This window comes from Centruroides vittatus, unplaced genomic scaffold (assembly GCF_030686945.1).
Source record: "Centruroides vittatus isolate TY-2023 unplaced genomic scaffold, ASM3068694v2 contig_409, whole genome shotgun sequence".
Classification (NCBI taxonomy): domain Eukaryota; kingdom Metazoa; phylum Arthropoda; class Arachnida; order Scorpiones; family Buthidae; genus Centruroides; species Centruroides vittatus.
In genome coordinates this window covers 359,158-372,468 of record NW_027122221.1, presented here as the reverse complement: position 1 = coordinate 372,468, position 13,311 = coordinate 359,158, and positions in this window count along the sequence as shown.

Sequence of the window (13,311 nt, the reverse complement as noted above, 5' to 3'; positions counted from 1 at the left end):
AGGTTCGTAAAGAAATTAACCGGTATAAAAACGTGCGTTACCACGGTGTACGGTACATATATTTTGTTTTGAATTGCTAAATGAGGGGGTTAAACCCCGAAACATCCGCGTGCACGGCCTCAGATATATAATTTTCTCGGAAGAGGTCTCGAAGGTCTTATTAACGGTCGGAATGCGTGGCGAATTCGTAGTGTTCCGAAGAGAGAACTCGATTTAAATTCACAAAGAAATCGATAGTCGTTTAAGATTTCAAAGTTGACCGGAGAGAGAAATTGCATTTTGCTTCTCTGTCCCGAGTGTGTGTCTAATTCGTTCCTATCGAGAATTTGGTGCCCCCCGGAACGAAACTCGACGTATCGCCAGGACCCGGGTATCGATTTTTTGCAAATGTCGTCAGTTTATGAATCGATTAATACACGGGATGGTTCGAAGGACTATCGTAGCATCGGCCGAATATCGACTCGCTTATGTATAATTACTAGCAGACAACCCCGGCGTTGCTCGGGCAAAAAGTAGCGATAGCGAATGCCAATCTTACCCGTTTTCGCAGAATGCGAGAATCTGGTCTCCCTGTTTCCGGACGAATTAGAGAATTTTTAGATGGCTCTAAAAATACGTTCGATTTCCCGCGAAATAGCAAAAAAACCGCATCTTCGCCCGTAAATCTTTCGCGTCTCTCTCTCAACACTTCCATTGTTAAGGAATACAATTCTTTCCTCCCCACCCGGTACCCTACTAAAACGCAGTTAAAAACAAAAAACTGCATCTAAAATAGTACAGTAGAAGTCGAGTTCTTTAGGATAAGCCTTCATCCTTTCCCTCTCCCCCGCAGGAGGGGGGAAATTTAAAAAAATCCCTTATTAGTGTACGTTCTCGTGACGTACCCTAACCGTGTACCAAATTTCAACTTTCGACTTCTAACCGTTTGGGCTCTGCGCCGATTATCACCGACCCGTCTCGATTATATATATATAGATAAGTTACTAAAGGATTTTAGAAGATTTTGTCAACGGTCTTGTTTTGAATAAATTACGAAGCTTTCTTATTCGATGCACACTTTTAAATTTTGAAAACCACTCTTTGAGACTGGCAAATCTTTCCGCATTTTTCCCGTTACTAGCGGCAAAATATTTTTCTAAATTCCTCTTGTACTAGGAATACAAAGTTAAAATTTTCAACATACAGTGCGGCGTCCTTCATCCACGTTAGTTGGTCCTATAGAGAGGTCACGAGCGTGCGCGATTGTCCGGCGCCATCTTTGTGGTTGGTTCACGTTTTATTTGCTTACTCGCTCTTTAGTCGGAGTTCTCGCGTTGTTTATTCGTCGCGAATATCACTATGGTGGATTGTTGTGTAATCGGGTGTAACGCTAGTTCACTCGAGAACGAAAGAACGTCATTTTTTTCTTTCTTAAATTCTCGGCATTGGCACCGAGAACCCCAAACTAAGGAGCTTGGCCACCGAGGCAATTTGCGCGGCTCTCGAGAATCAACCAGAAAAATTTCAATACGGATAAAGCGAATATCGATGCGAGAGTTTGTCGGAAACATTTCATTTCGGGTAACGAGTAATCGAATGTCATCGCTTATCGAGGTAGAAGTTTACTTAGGTAGTCCTTATGGCGGCACTTTCGAAATTTCCGCAACGCGCGTGCTTTGAAATGTAATCTAGGATCTAGTATTTACCAGATTTCTAACGTCATTTCAGTTCTAGAATAATTTGTACTTTTTAATTAAACATAAAATTGGGAACTATTTTCTCGTTTATTTGGCATCTAATTTACATAGAATGTACTGTACGTCGAGCGTCACCCGTTTGGCTGTGGGCGTGAGTAGTCGAACGGCTGTTGACGGCGCGAATTTCTTACGGCACATTATGGTCGTTTCGTGGTGTCATTTCACCGGAATGAAAACTGGATGGAACTGGGAAGGTTGTCGAAATCGACGAGATTGTTGCGAGCAAACTGGAAAAAACTAGGAGAAAGGTTCCACTTGTTTGTTGGGAATACGAGTAAGTTTTATCCAGGAAGTGACGTGATTTAGTTTGGAAATAGCCAGATATTGCGCAATACCTTCGGTCCCGAAAGTGAATACCAATAAATCCAAAAATCGTAAGAGGAAGAATGTGGACATTTGTGTATTTATATTCACTACTAGGTGTATTAAGAGAGACGAGGCTTTTTTACATCTTTATTTCTGGTTCTTCCATATGCCGATACGCGTTTCGAGCTTAGGCCCCTCTTCTGTCGGCATGACACGCGAGATTTCTTCCAGGTAGTATTGATACACGGACACTTCGTTTAAAACTGCGTAAAACCTTGTGTCTCTTAATACACCTAGTAGTGAATATAAATACAAATAAAAAGAAGACACGGTCTCGGAATACGTATTTATAGTGGACATTTGTGTTAAGAATGCGAAAAAAGTTTCTGCCGTGGGAAAGATGAAGTTACGAAAGAATCGTCGGAACCACGTTTTTTTTACCGAATCGGAAGAAAGGAATTGGAAATATGTCACGGTAAGTGAAAGTTTTTTCTTTAAATGCCGGTCGCCATCTTGTTTGTGGACGTCGCGTTCGGTGACGTAGCTACGGTTCTCCGGGCCCGGTGCGGAACCAGATTTGTGGGCCTCCGAAAAAATTTTTCGGGTCTTCGTTCTTGCTATTTTGGGGCCCCCGTGGGCCTATCGCTTTCCCGGGGCCCGGTGCGGACCGCACCGACCGCGCCTCCTAGCTACGCCACTGGTCGCGTTCACAAACAAGACGGCGACCGGAAGTGCCGCCATAGGGACTATCTAGGTCAGGAATATCCAACCCGCGGACCGCATGCGGCCCAATAAACGTGTAAACAAAACCGACAAATTATTTATTTATTTATTTCAACGGCGTAAACTCAAAAAAGAAGTTTCACAAAGCGGTAAACCTTTATACATTCTTTATTTTTGAGTGGAAAGGGAATATTTTCAAATACTTGGAAATGCGTGCTTGAGGAAGGAATAGTAAAAAAAGCTGGAGTTGGGACTAAAAGGATTATAGACCCAAATTCGAGGAAAGGAGAGAGGGGCCAAAAGACGAAAAGTAGTGAGAAAGGTTAAATAGACCTTCTGTTATACAGATATTGAGCCTTAATTTTCCAACTTTCCTGGCTTCTTTTATCTTTTGTCCCGTCTCTCCTTTCCCCGCATTTGGGTCCCAACTCCATCTTTATTTACTATTCCTTCCAGCATTGCAAGATTTGGCTACCCTTTTTTTTAGTTTGGCGTAAAAAATATCATTTGGTGCATTGACTACTTTTTGGGCTACCTATTATTTATAAATATATTAGTCCAATAAAAATGCACTTTAAAAAATGGTATTTCGTCGTTTTTTATTAATTAGAGACCAAAATAGATCAAACATTCGCGTTTGTCAAATAAATTTTTGTCTGTCTCCTTCATAATAAATGAATCAATTTTTACTTAGAAATGGGTAAAAAGTGTCCGTAGAAGTAATTTATCACGAAAAAGGATATTTGAAAAAGTTTTACTACTTATTACTATAATCTAGACACGTTAATCCTTAAATATACAAGTATATTTAATATGTAATTTGTTTTGGGCCACAAGTATATTGTGAAATTCTAAAGTTTGGGATTTTTAATCAGAAAATTAATTAAAGCCGTGGAAATTTATAAAATTTGCCTATAAAAATTACAGATTACGACGTAACCTCATAAAAATGTACTGTACACTCGGCATCCGAACTCGTCATTTTCTTCCGTCCTAGCACCGATCTCGCGACTCGGTTCCCACGGCGAATCTATAAAAACCGTGTCTTTTTCGATCGGACAGTCGAAATAATTTACCGAGTGCCTAGGACCTAGAGAGGAGTAACGAGTGCCTTAACCTACACCTCGAAAATCGGATATTGTAAAGGGGTACGAGACCGATTATGTAAACTCTCTCTCGAGCTCCCTCTCGCGAAAATTGAACATAGGAAAGAATTGTATCTTTTTCGTCGATTTGATTAAATTTTGTTTCGTTGTTAAATGGAGTCTTTACTCGACTGTCGGCCACACCTTATCGTCGACCCCATCACCTCCTCTCCACTCGCGTAACGCCATCCTCGACAAGCGAGAAGGTCGACGACCCGTTGCCGGAAGGGACAGTCGGACTTCCTCCGACGCTCCCCCGGGCTCACAATATTATATATATACTTGTGGCCCAAAACTCCACGACTTCTTCCAGTGTGGCCCAGGGAAACGAAAAGGTCGGACACTCCCGATCTAGATAAACTTTTACCGTTACGAATAGCGAGGTCGAGGCCGAAGTTTTCGACGCGAAAACGTGTACGTCGGACGTTGGGCGCCGCTTTCCCGCAAGCCCAGAAGTTTGACAATGGCGTTTGGAACGTCCGGCGTGATTCCACTGGCGTTCCAAACGCCATTGTCAAACTTCTGGACTTGCGGGAAAGCGGCGCCCAACGTCCGACGTACACGTTTTCGCGTCGAAAACTTCGGCCTCGACCTCGCTATTAAATGATTAAATAAACTTTTGCACGAATTTAATAAAGTGTAAACAAGCCGGTTGCATAAATCGCCGACAAAAAGAAAGTTAAACTAAAATCTGCTATTAAAATTATTTGAATAGATAACGATTGTGTTCTAACTTTATTTTCCACCTTTCAGTTTGTTTTCTTAGCGCTCGCTTATAATATATATACAGTAGAGTTAACATTAAGGTGTTAAGCAAAGATGATCGTTTAGCGGACGACGAATTAGAATTGCATTTCGAACCAGTCCTTCCGGTCTAATTTACACGAGTGTGTGTGTTTTTTTAAGATATAAACCAATAATTTCCATTGTTCATTTACAGATAGCTAAATTAGATTATTTTAGTAAACGGCATTAATAACATTTCTTTAGGATGTTACTTTTTACAATATTTGATTTCTTTAAAAATTAGTAACAATCATGGCGTAGTTCCCGAGAAATTCTTATTTATCATCATTACGGTACGTTATATATAAATAAACATTTTCGACGATATATCGTCGAAAAAGTTTATTTACCTCGAAGGAAAACCACCTTCGTTTTACGACGTCGTCGCCGGACCGGGTGCCAAAATTATACGCGGGGTACGAGAGTGGCTACGACTCGACCGCTATCGGGAGCATTAGGAAAGAGCGCGTAGTCGGGACAAACGCGGCCACTCGTAAGATAGTCACGCGCCTCTAAAGATTCGTAAGCTTTAATCCGCGGTCAAAACCAAATTCTACTTTAGGCCACGACGACGTTTCCGTTTTGGAAAAAAAATTTTAAACGGTTACGTGTAGTAAAGAAGAAAATCATTATTTATCGTCACACGATTCCTTTTTATGCGCATTTTTTTCGCGGTCGGGCGACATTCTCGGTCCATCCCACGGGCGTCACTCGGCGCCGGATTTCGTAGCGCGCGGTTTGGTGTTTCTCGTTTTTTTTCCAAGTTCGCCGCGATGAATTTTTATTACGCGTGTCGATACGTTTTGCGTCGTTTTTAACGGATAAAAGGTGGAAATTTTACTGCGAATTTCGAACGTGTTTCGGAATACGCTACTTTAAATTCTTTTTCGACAATTAGCGAGAACCGATCTTTGGATATAAGCGAATGTACAGTACTACAGGCCTACTAATTTATTCGCGCGCATAATTATCTAGTTCTAGTTTCGAAACATTTGTTTTTTAGTGTTTATAAGCCGTTATTTAGACGCGTCTACCGATTTAGCGCTATTACGTAAAACGAGTTCGATTAGCGAGTAGTCCCTTTATTAGCAAATTAATTCGTCGGTAGATTTTTTTTACACTTCGAGTGTAATTAGACGAAACCAAACGAATGCGAATATAGAAAGTAGAATACGACGAGACTAATATAAAAAAGTATTATTACGTATTGCTCGATCGGAAAACGTTAGAAAAATCTTTTCGGTTATATTTGCCATGGCAGTTACGAATTGTGCAAAATTCGGGCTCGATATAATATCGTTAGTAATGGCTCTTACGATGTTTACGGGATTTTGTCGGAGGAAACCGACCAAGGCCGGCCTGCGGGCGGTTGTATAATGAGAATTTAAGCAAATTAGTTGACTTTGCACGTTTCGATCTAGTTTTTTCGTAATAATACGATATACGAACTTTTGATTTTGTAAATTGTATTATACTAAAAAACAAAGTTTTACGTTATTCTCCTACTTAATGACGTATTTTCCATGTTTCCGAACTTAATAATACTTATTAAATTGAAATTGGAGCTTTACAAACTACTGGGAATATTAGAGAAGACCGTTTTACTATAAATTACCACCGATTTCGCAAAAAGTAGCTCGGACCGGGACTGTCGGGGCTCCGGCCGTAGCACCTACTTTTTTCCGACGCCGGCCAATTAGAATATTAATTTTTTTAATCAGATGGCTCTCTGAAATTTCGTATTTATTTCAATTTCTCGAGAATTAAAGGATATTCCGAAACAAACCGGTGAAAATGATCCAGCTATTTTATATGAATTTTTTGCGGATGTATCCGTCTCTCACCGCCGAGTGGTTAACTTTGTCTGCGATATAAAAATAGTGCGGTTCCATTAAGCTCGGCAGCGTTTTTTCTCACTTTAATCTGTCAAATAGACCGCAAACCCAGGTTTTATCGCGTGACACGCGACCTCGAAACTCGTCGGGCTACCCTTTTTATTATATTCGTCGCAATAAGCTAGACGAGATCGACGACGAGAGGCGCGGGACGGAATCCCGTATCCGGGTCGAACCGTTAAGAGATTCCGATACGGACTCGAAACCCAAAGCGGTAGGCCGACGACTAAAAAGTAATTAAATTATTCGAAATTCGTTCGTCAATTATAGTCTGAGATTTTCTACGGATAATTTCGTCTCTTCGCCGAAAATGAAATTGCAAACAATTTTTTTCCAGTCGTGCATTATAAAATCGATCGAATAAAGTATGGAATTAAGATACGGGCAGTTAACGGAAAATGGCAAACGTATGGAATTTTTTTAACCAATGATTTCCACCAACCGTATTAATATACGCAATTGTATCGATTTAATACTTCGAGTAATCGTATGACGTAGCTACTAAATTGAGAAAAACCTAAGTGACCGAACTTTCCTTACTATCCGGCGATTCGTTACGGGGTCCGATCGAACCTATAACGGGTACGACAAAATGTAATTAGTGCAATTTCACTGTTTAGTCCGTAATACGTACACCGAGTGAGTACCGTGTAGGAAGAAAGGCCGAGTAAAACTTTGGGCAATGCCTTTAGAGACCGACCTTCGGAATATCGATATTCGATGGGAAGACGAATACTCTGTTGCAAAAAGTCGCGCAACTTCCGCTGCCCAGTTGCGTGGATGGATCTAATTCCAAAAGTAATATCTTCGGACGCCATTTTCTTCGCCGAGTGAACTACTGTAATTCTTTCCTTGGCGAATTTCGTTCGAAACCTTAGCGACGGTACTCCGACGGTGTCGTTAGTAATTCGATTAACTCGCTCGACTTTACCGATGTACCCGAAGACGAGTGTTTACGATAGTCGGTTACATTTGTCAAAGTCGAAACAAAGTCGGTGGACTGTCGTCGGCACGCATCGACCTTTGCCTTTAATTCAAATTCCGCAATTGTTAATTAGCTAAATATTCAGATTTAAAATAAACGGGTCGTAACGTTTAGATAACAACTGATGTTAGTGCGACGTAACTACGATACACGATACACGACAAACCACAGTTCACACAATTAACTTTTTATTAACTCCGTATTATGTAAGATTGCATCTTAAGTTATCGAGTTTCTTAAATTGTGAGATATAAGCGTGTCGACATTTTCGAATATGGATTAAACGTGTAATATGGGCAGTGGCGATTTCGTCCACAGGCAAAACTGCTACTGCCCGTGTTATTGTCGATATTCTGTTGACCCAGAACTCTGTCCATAAATTACGTCCTCATTTTTCTTGAAATTTTTACTTCCCCCCTCCTTCCGACGTCCGGCAAAACTCGACCACTTTATGCGTAATAAAATGAATAAATTGTGTAAAATTCGACGAAATCAATGGATGTCTTAAGTTCGGTCCTTGCCCTCCCAGTGGGGACTTTATTTACCAACGGTCCTAACTAGGATTCTGCAGCTCGTACCGTGGTATAGGCCTTATACGTAATTTCGTGTAAGAGGCCTGGAATGCCCTGTCGACGTATTTTATTAATTTTGTTTTTAATCGGACAGAAAGAACTAGATGAAACGGATGAGACGTCAGATGACAAAACCATTTATTGAAAACTTTATTTACAATGAAATGAGCGGAGAATGCATAGCAATTTCAAACATAATCAAAATTGGAAAAAGTAGATGAAATGTGCTTAAATATTAATATTTATCACTCGTTCTTGAAACTCTCGCTAGTGAATGTCACTACCGTTTCAAGACAACTATCTGTACAGGGGCAAAATTCTTTTCTGGCCTAACGCCTATTAACGGAAAAAACCACTTATAATAAATAAACCGATGAGGGGATTAAAATGGTACAACTCATTTGAAATTTTTTACAAAATCATTTACATCGCTTATAAATATATACGTATGTATATATATTTTGTATTTACGTCGGTATAGATATATACATATATATTTATTTAATGTGTTTATCACAATATAAGAAATAAGGAAAGAAACCGATGGCACAACCAACCTAATAATCTATGCGTTATTGTGTTATGGGCAAACATTAATAACGGCCGGAAGAGACGTCCGGCATCTATCACAATCGATAATAGAGCAGCATTTGAATTTTTTTGTTGTTTTTCTAATCTTAATAATCTAAATAAACGACAACAATATGGTTAAAGCCGATCGAATAACCTCACCTGGTGTCACCGCGGGCGAAACACGTCGTCGTCCGTGACTAGCCAAAACCACAGCGATCGTAAAGTGGCTAAAATCGACCACGTAATTCCTGCTTTACTAATATTTACAGGATATTTACACACAGACTGTGGAATGATATGGTGGAACACTCGGCTACTCCAGAGACAGTTCCTTATGTAACCACCAGGCAACTATGAGAGGAACTTTAAAGCCTCCGATATAACAACGATAGACTTAAAAAAGGAAGAACATTCACAGAGAAATAGTTCGTTTGATTAGAGTAAGCTTGGGCCTCTCGTGCTACGCTAACCGAGTGGTCGTTCTCTAAATCTAACTGTGCACTCTGCAAAGTGATAAAAGCTTACGTCTTTCGTAATATTGTTTAAAAGAACAATCACAAAGACACGTTTCCGAAAGATCTCCAAATAGCCGACAAGGACTACCGACTTCGGTAGAATAACAGTAGATTATTGCGTTCTATTTATCTTTTTTATTTATTTAATTTATTTTTTCTTTCTTCCTACGAATTTCTTACCTTCCGCCACGTGTCTAGTAGGACGCGGCTTCGGATAAATACGAGACAGGCATCGATTACGTCGATCACGCACACGTAAGGTACGGCAGAGTTAAGGTAGTTACGAAGAGATCCGACGGACATTTACACGGATTATGTAGAATAATTTACAAAGTAAATTTGAGACAATTCTGAAAGAAGTTTGCTACAAAAATACATTCATATCGATGCAATGGGACAGATAACAAACTAAGTTACTGAAGAGCAGCTGTAATTTGAAGAGAAAAAATTGGAAGAAAGGCTCTCCGAGTTGTTACTGAATCAGCAGGCCAATGGCAAAAGTAGGGAGGCCATTTTGATGTGCACCACCTTTGACCTGAAGGAAGGTGGAGATGAGAACTGGGGCTTTCTACGATATCCCCAGGTATCCGCTTATCGATGAAATGAGGATCACCACCAGGATGATGACGCATATCATGATCAATTATTTTCTTCTGCAACGAGCACAAATAAACACAGTTAAATAGAAATGTTCGATAAATATTAATATATATATATATATTTTTATCTTTCTTCTGCATACTAAATCAAAATTTGCATTGAAAATAACTTTTTCGTACCATTACTTTTCCTATATTTTTTCTCTTAAATTATCGAGTTGTATCTAAAATCAATATTCCAGTAATGCAGTTGTCTGCAGACAATTATATCTTTAGATTTTTATTTATTTTCACAAGTAGATTATAGAACACACATTGCATTAAAGTGTTTCCTGGTTGAGAATCTACTTTTACAATTCTAATTTGTGGAATACTTTACTCGATTTTAGGGGAGGGCGAGTGCCCCGTTTATCTGGCTCTGAGGATACCCTATCCAGTACTGTATTCTAATCTTATGTATTTCTATGTAATGCAAAAATTAATTTTAATATTGAAAAATAACTAAACACTGGCTTTATTGGAATAGACCAAAGTTCCGTTACTAGACTTTATAGCTGCTTTTATTATTAATATTCAATTCTCAAAGATATTCCCCCATTAAGTGATTATATTGATAGTAATTTTTCTATAATTCTAGCACAATTAAAAAGTAGAACTAAAAAAGAAACCTCAATAATTTGTCACTGTCAATATTATTTAATTTTTGAGTTTTCAAGAAAATTATTTTGTGTAAAGGAATATGTTCAGACAGTTCAAACAAAGATTTTGGTGCTTTTTCCCTACGTTTTTCTGCTTACGAGCACCGATAGTTTATCATTTGAGAATTGAAGGATAAGTGGCAAGGGATGGAGTGCAGAAAATCAGGATCGACTCGTGAAAATTTCTGAACTGAACTTGGGTCCCATTGAATAGTGACCTAGTGCCTTAACTGCAGCTACTAAAATTGTTCAATGTACCTGAGGCAATTTTGTGTCTCAAAATAAGTGTAAACGAAGTTATTCCTTTTTGTCAGTGAATGCTGGAAAATGAGAAGAAAGTGTAAATTTTAATATTTAGAAGATAGTTCCAGCTTTAGAATTAACCAGTTGTACACTCACTGGCCAATGAATTAGAAATGCCCGTGCGTATTAAGTAAATGTAATTTTGCAGCTTATATGCAAAGCACCGGAGTCGTGCGAGTTACCACATGTTTATAAGCTTCTATTTAAGAATTCTGTTGGTCGGTATGGTCATTAAGTTTATGAAAATGGGGAAAGCGAAGGACTAGACAGAGTTTCAAAAAGAGCCGATTGTGGGTGCCCGACTCGTTAGAGCCACGATATCGAGAACTGTAGAGCCGACTGGTTTTTCCAAAGGTGAGACTCCCGAGTGTTCGATTGGTGGAAAAATAACCTGTGGCCGACGACTAAAAGAAGTAACTGTGGCTTCAAAACAGTTAATTGGGAACACAACTAATGTCATCCGAAAAAGCTAGTGTGGAAAAAAGGACTTCCTCTGTGCAGCGATTGATGGAAGAATTTAATGAATCCTGTCCCCAACCCATATCTACACAAACTGTGTTCAGGGAACTGAAAAGAATCGGTATGAATAGTCGCAGACCTATACAAAAACTACTGATTTCTGCAAAGAACTGGAAAGTTCATCTACAGTAGTGCCAAGAATGCCATGATTGGACATCTGAGGACTGGAAAAAAGTCATTTGGTCAGATGAACCCTCATTAAATGACTCAAGGTTCTGTTGAGGGTGTTATGATACGGGGCATGTTCTGTTGGGATGGAACTGATCCGCCGATATTCCTGGAAGGTTGGGTGACTTCCAACGAGTACCTGAACATTGTTGTCAATCAAGTTCATCCTGCAATGTTGCATTTTTTCCTGCATGTAGTGGCTCTTTCTTTGATGACAATGCTACTGTCCATTGTGCAAGAATTGTTCAGCAGTGGTTCAATGAGCATAAAGACAACTTTTGCCACCCACCTTGGTCACCACAGATCCCAGATCTTAACCCTAACGAAAACATATGGGACATGTTAGAATGACAGATCTGCCAGCAAAGCCCACTTCTGTCAAATCTAAGTGAATGCCTGGTGTGCATTGGACTTAGAAGCACTTCAGAACCTTGTAGAATCCATGCCAATTGAGTAAATGATGTAATTCAAGTTAAAGGTGATCCAATAAAATATTAGACTGTCATTTCTAATTCATTGGCCAGTGAGTGTATATCAATAATGAAATTAGGTTTCACCACATCCTCTTCTATACTCCCTTTCCCAAAGCTCTTATTAGTAGCACTGAATAGACATGTGGAAAGCAAATGAGTCTCTCTAAATTGTGCTACTTCCCTATAATCTTTAAAGTAGAAAAATTTGGTTGTATTGATGTTTTGTTGTCTCATTTTGATGATTTTTTTTGGTCAGATAACTAGTAACATTGTCATTGTCTTATGATTAAAATGTAGCAGCATGGTATGATTTTCAGCTTAAAAGCTTACATCATATAGTTTTTGCAAGAGAGTGAGAGAGATCAAACTACAGGAGGACAGCTTTTGCATAAAAGCATTGAACCTCCAAACTAAATATCTTGCTGAAAGTATTAAGGCAAATATTTTTTTCTTTTATAACTGTTTATCTGTGTAACTCAAAATTTAAAAAATGAAAATTAGAATAAAAACACATCCTTTTTTTTTATTATTCTTATTTTGTAATTTTAATAGATACTGTCTTATGTATGTGTAAGAACAAGAAAAATTATCGAACCTCATCTAATAGCTTAATTGGTGTCAAAATATTCTCTCTCTGTTAAGTAATGCTTAAGTGGTGCGGTATTTTTGGATCCTGCAGATGTATGTATTCATACATTTAGTGGAACAACTATTTAATTTCATTTCTGAAGAAAAATGCCAAGAGAAAACTAATGTTGATTTTAATTTTTGATAGAAAACAAGTTTAGATCTATTATTTATATATACGGGGCGCTAAAAGCCAAAATTTTAATTTCTCCCGAACAAATCAAGCTAAACAAGATCAAGTTTTTCATAAATTGAAGCTCTGTTTATTATGATTTAATTCTTACACTTACTTCATTTGGCAAGATCTGAAATAAATATATGGAAAAACACAAATTCTCTTAACCACATGCAGAAATTTCTGGTGAAATAATCTGCAAATTTAAATTATATGAACTCTGAAATTTTCAAGGTTTGTAATGTTGCATCTGAATACTTCATCTTTTAAGAAGGCCATTTGTTTTTCATTTATATTCATAAAACATTTCACGAATGTTATTCAATACTAATTCTTATAGGTGACGTCTTTTACGAGAACCTTTTAACTTTTCTAAGCAAATGACGAAACCAAAGAAACGGCACTTCGGCATAAGTGCAAAGATTTAAAGTTCGGGAGATATCGGGAATTAAAACGCCAACTTTTAGCTGGGACATTCTGTACAATTAAGTATTAAGTCAGTAATATATGACA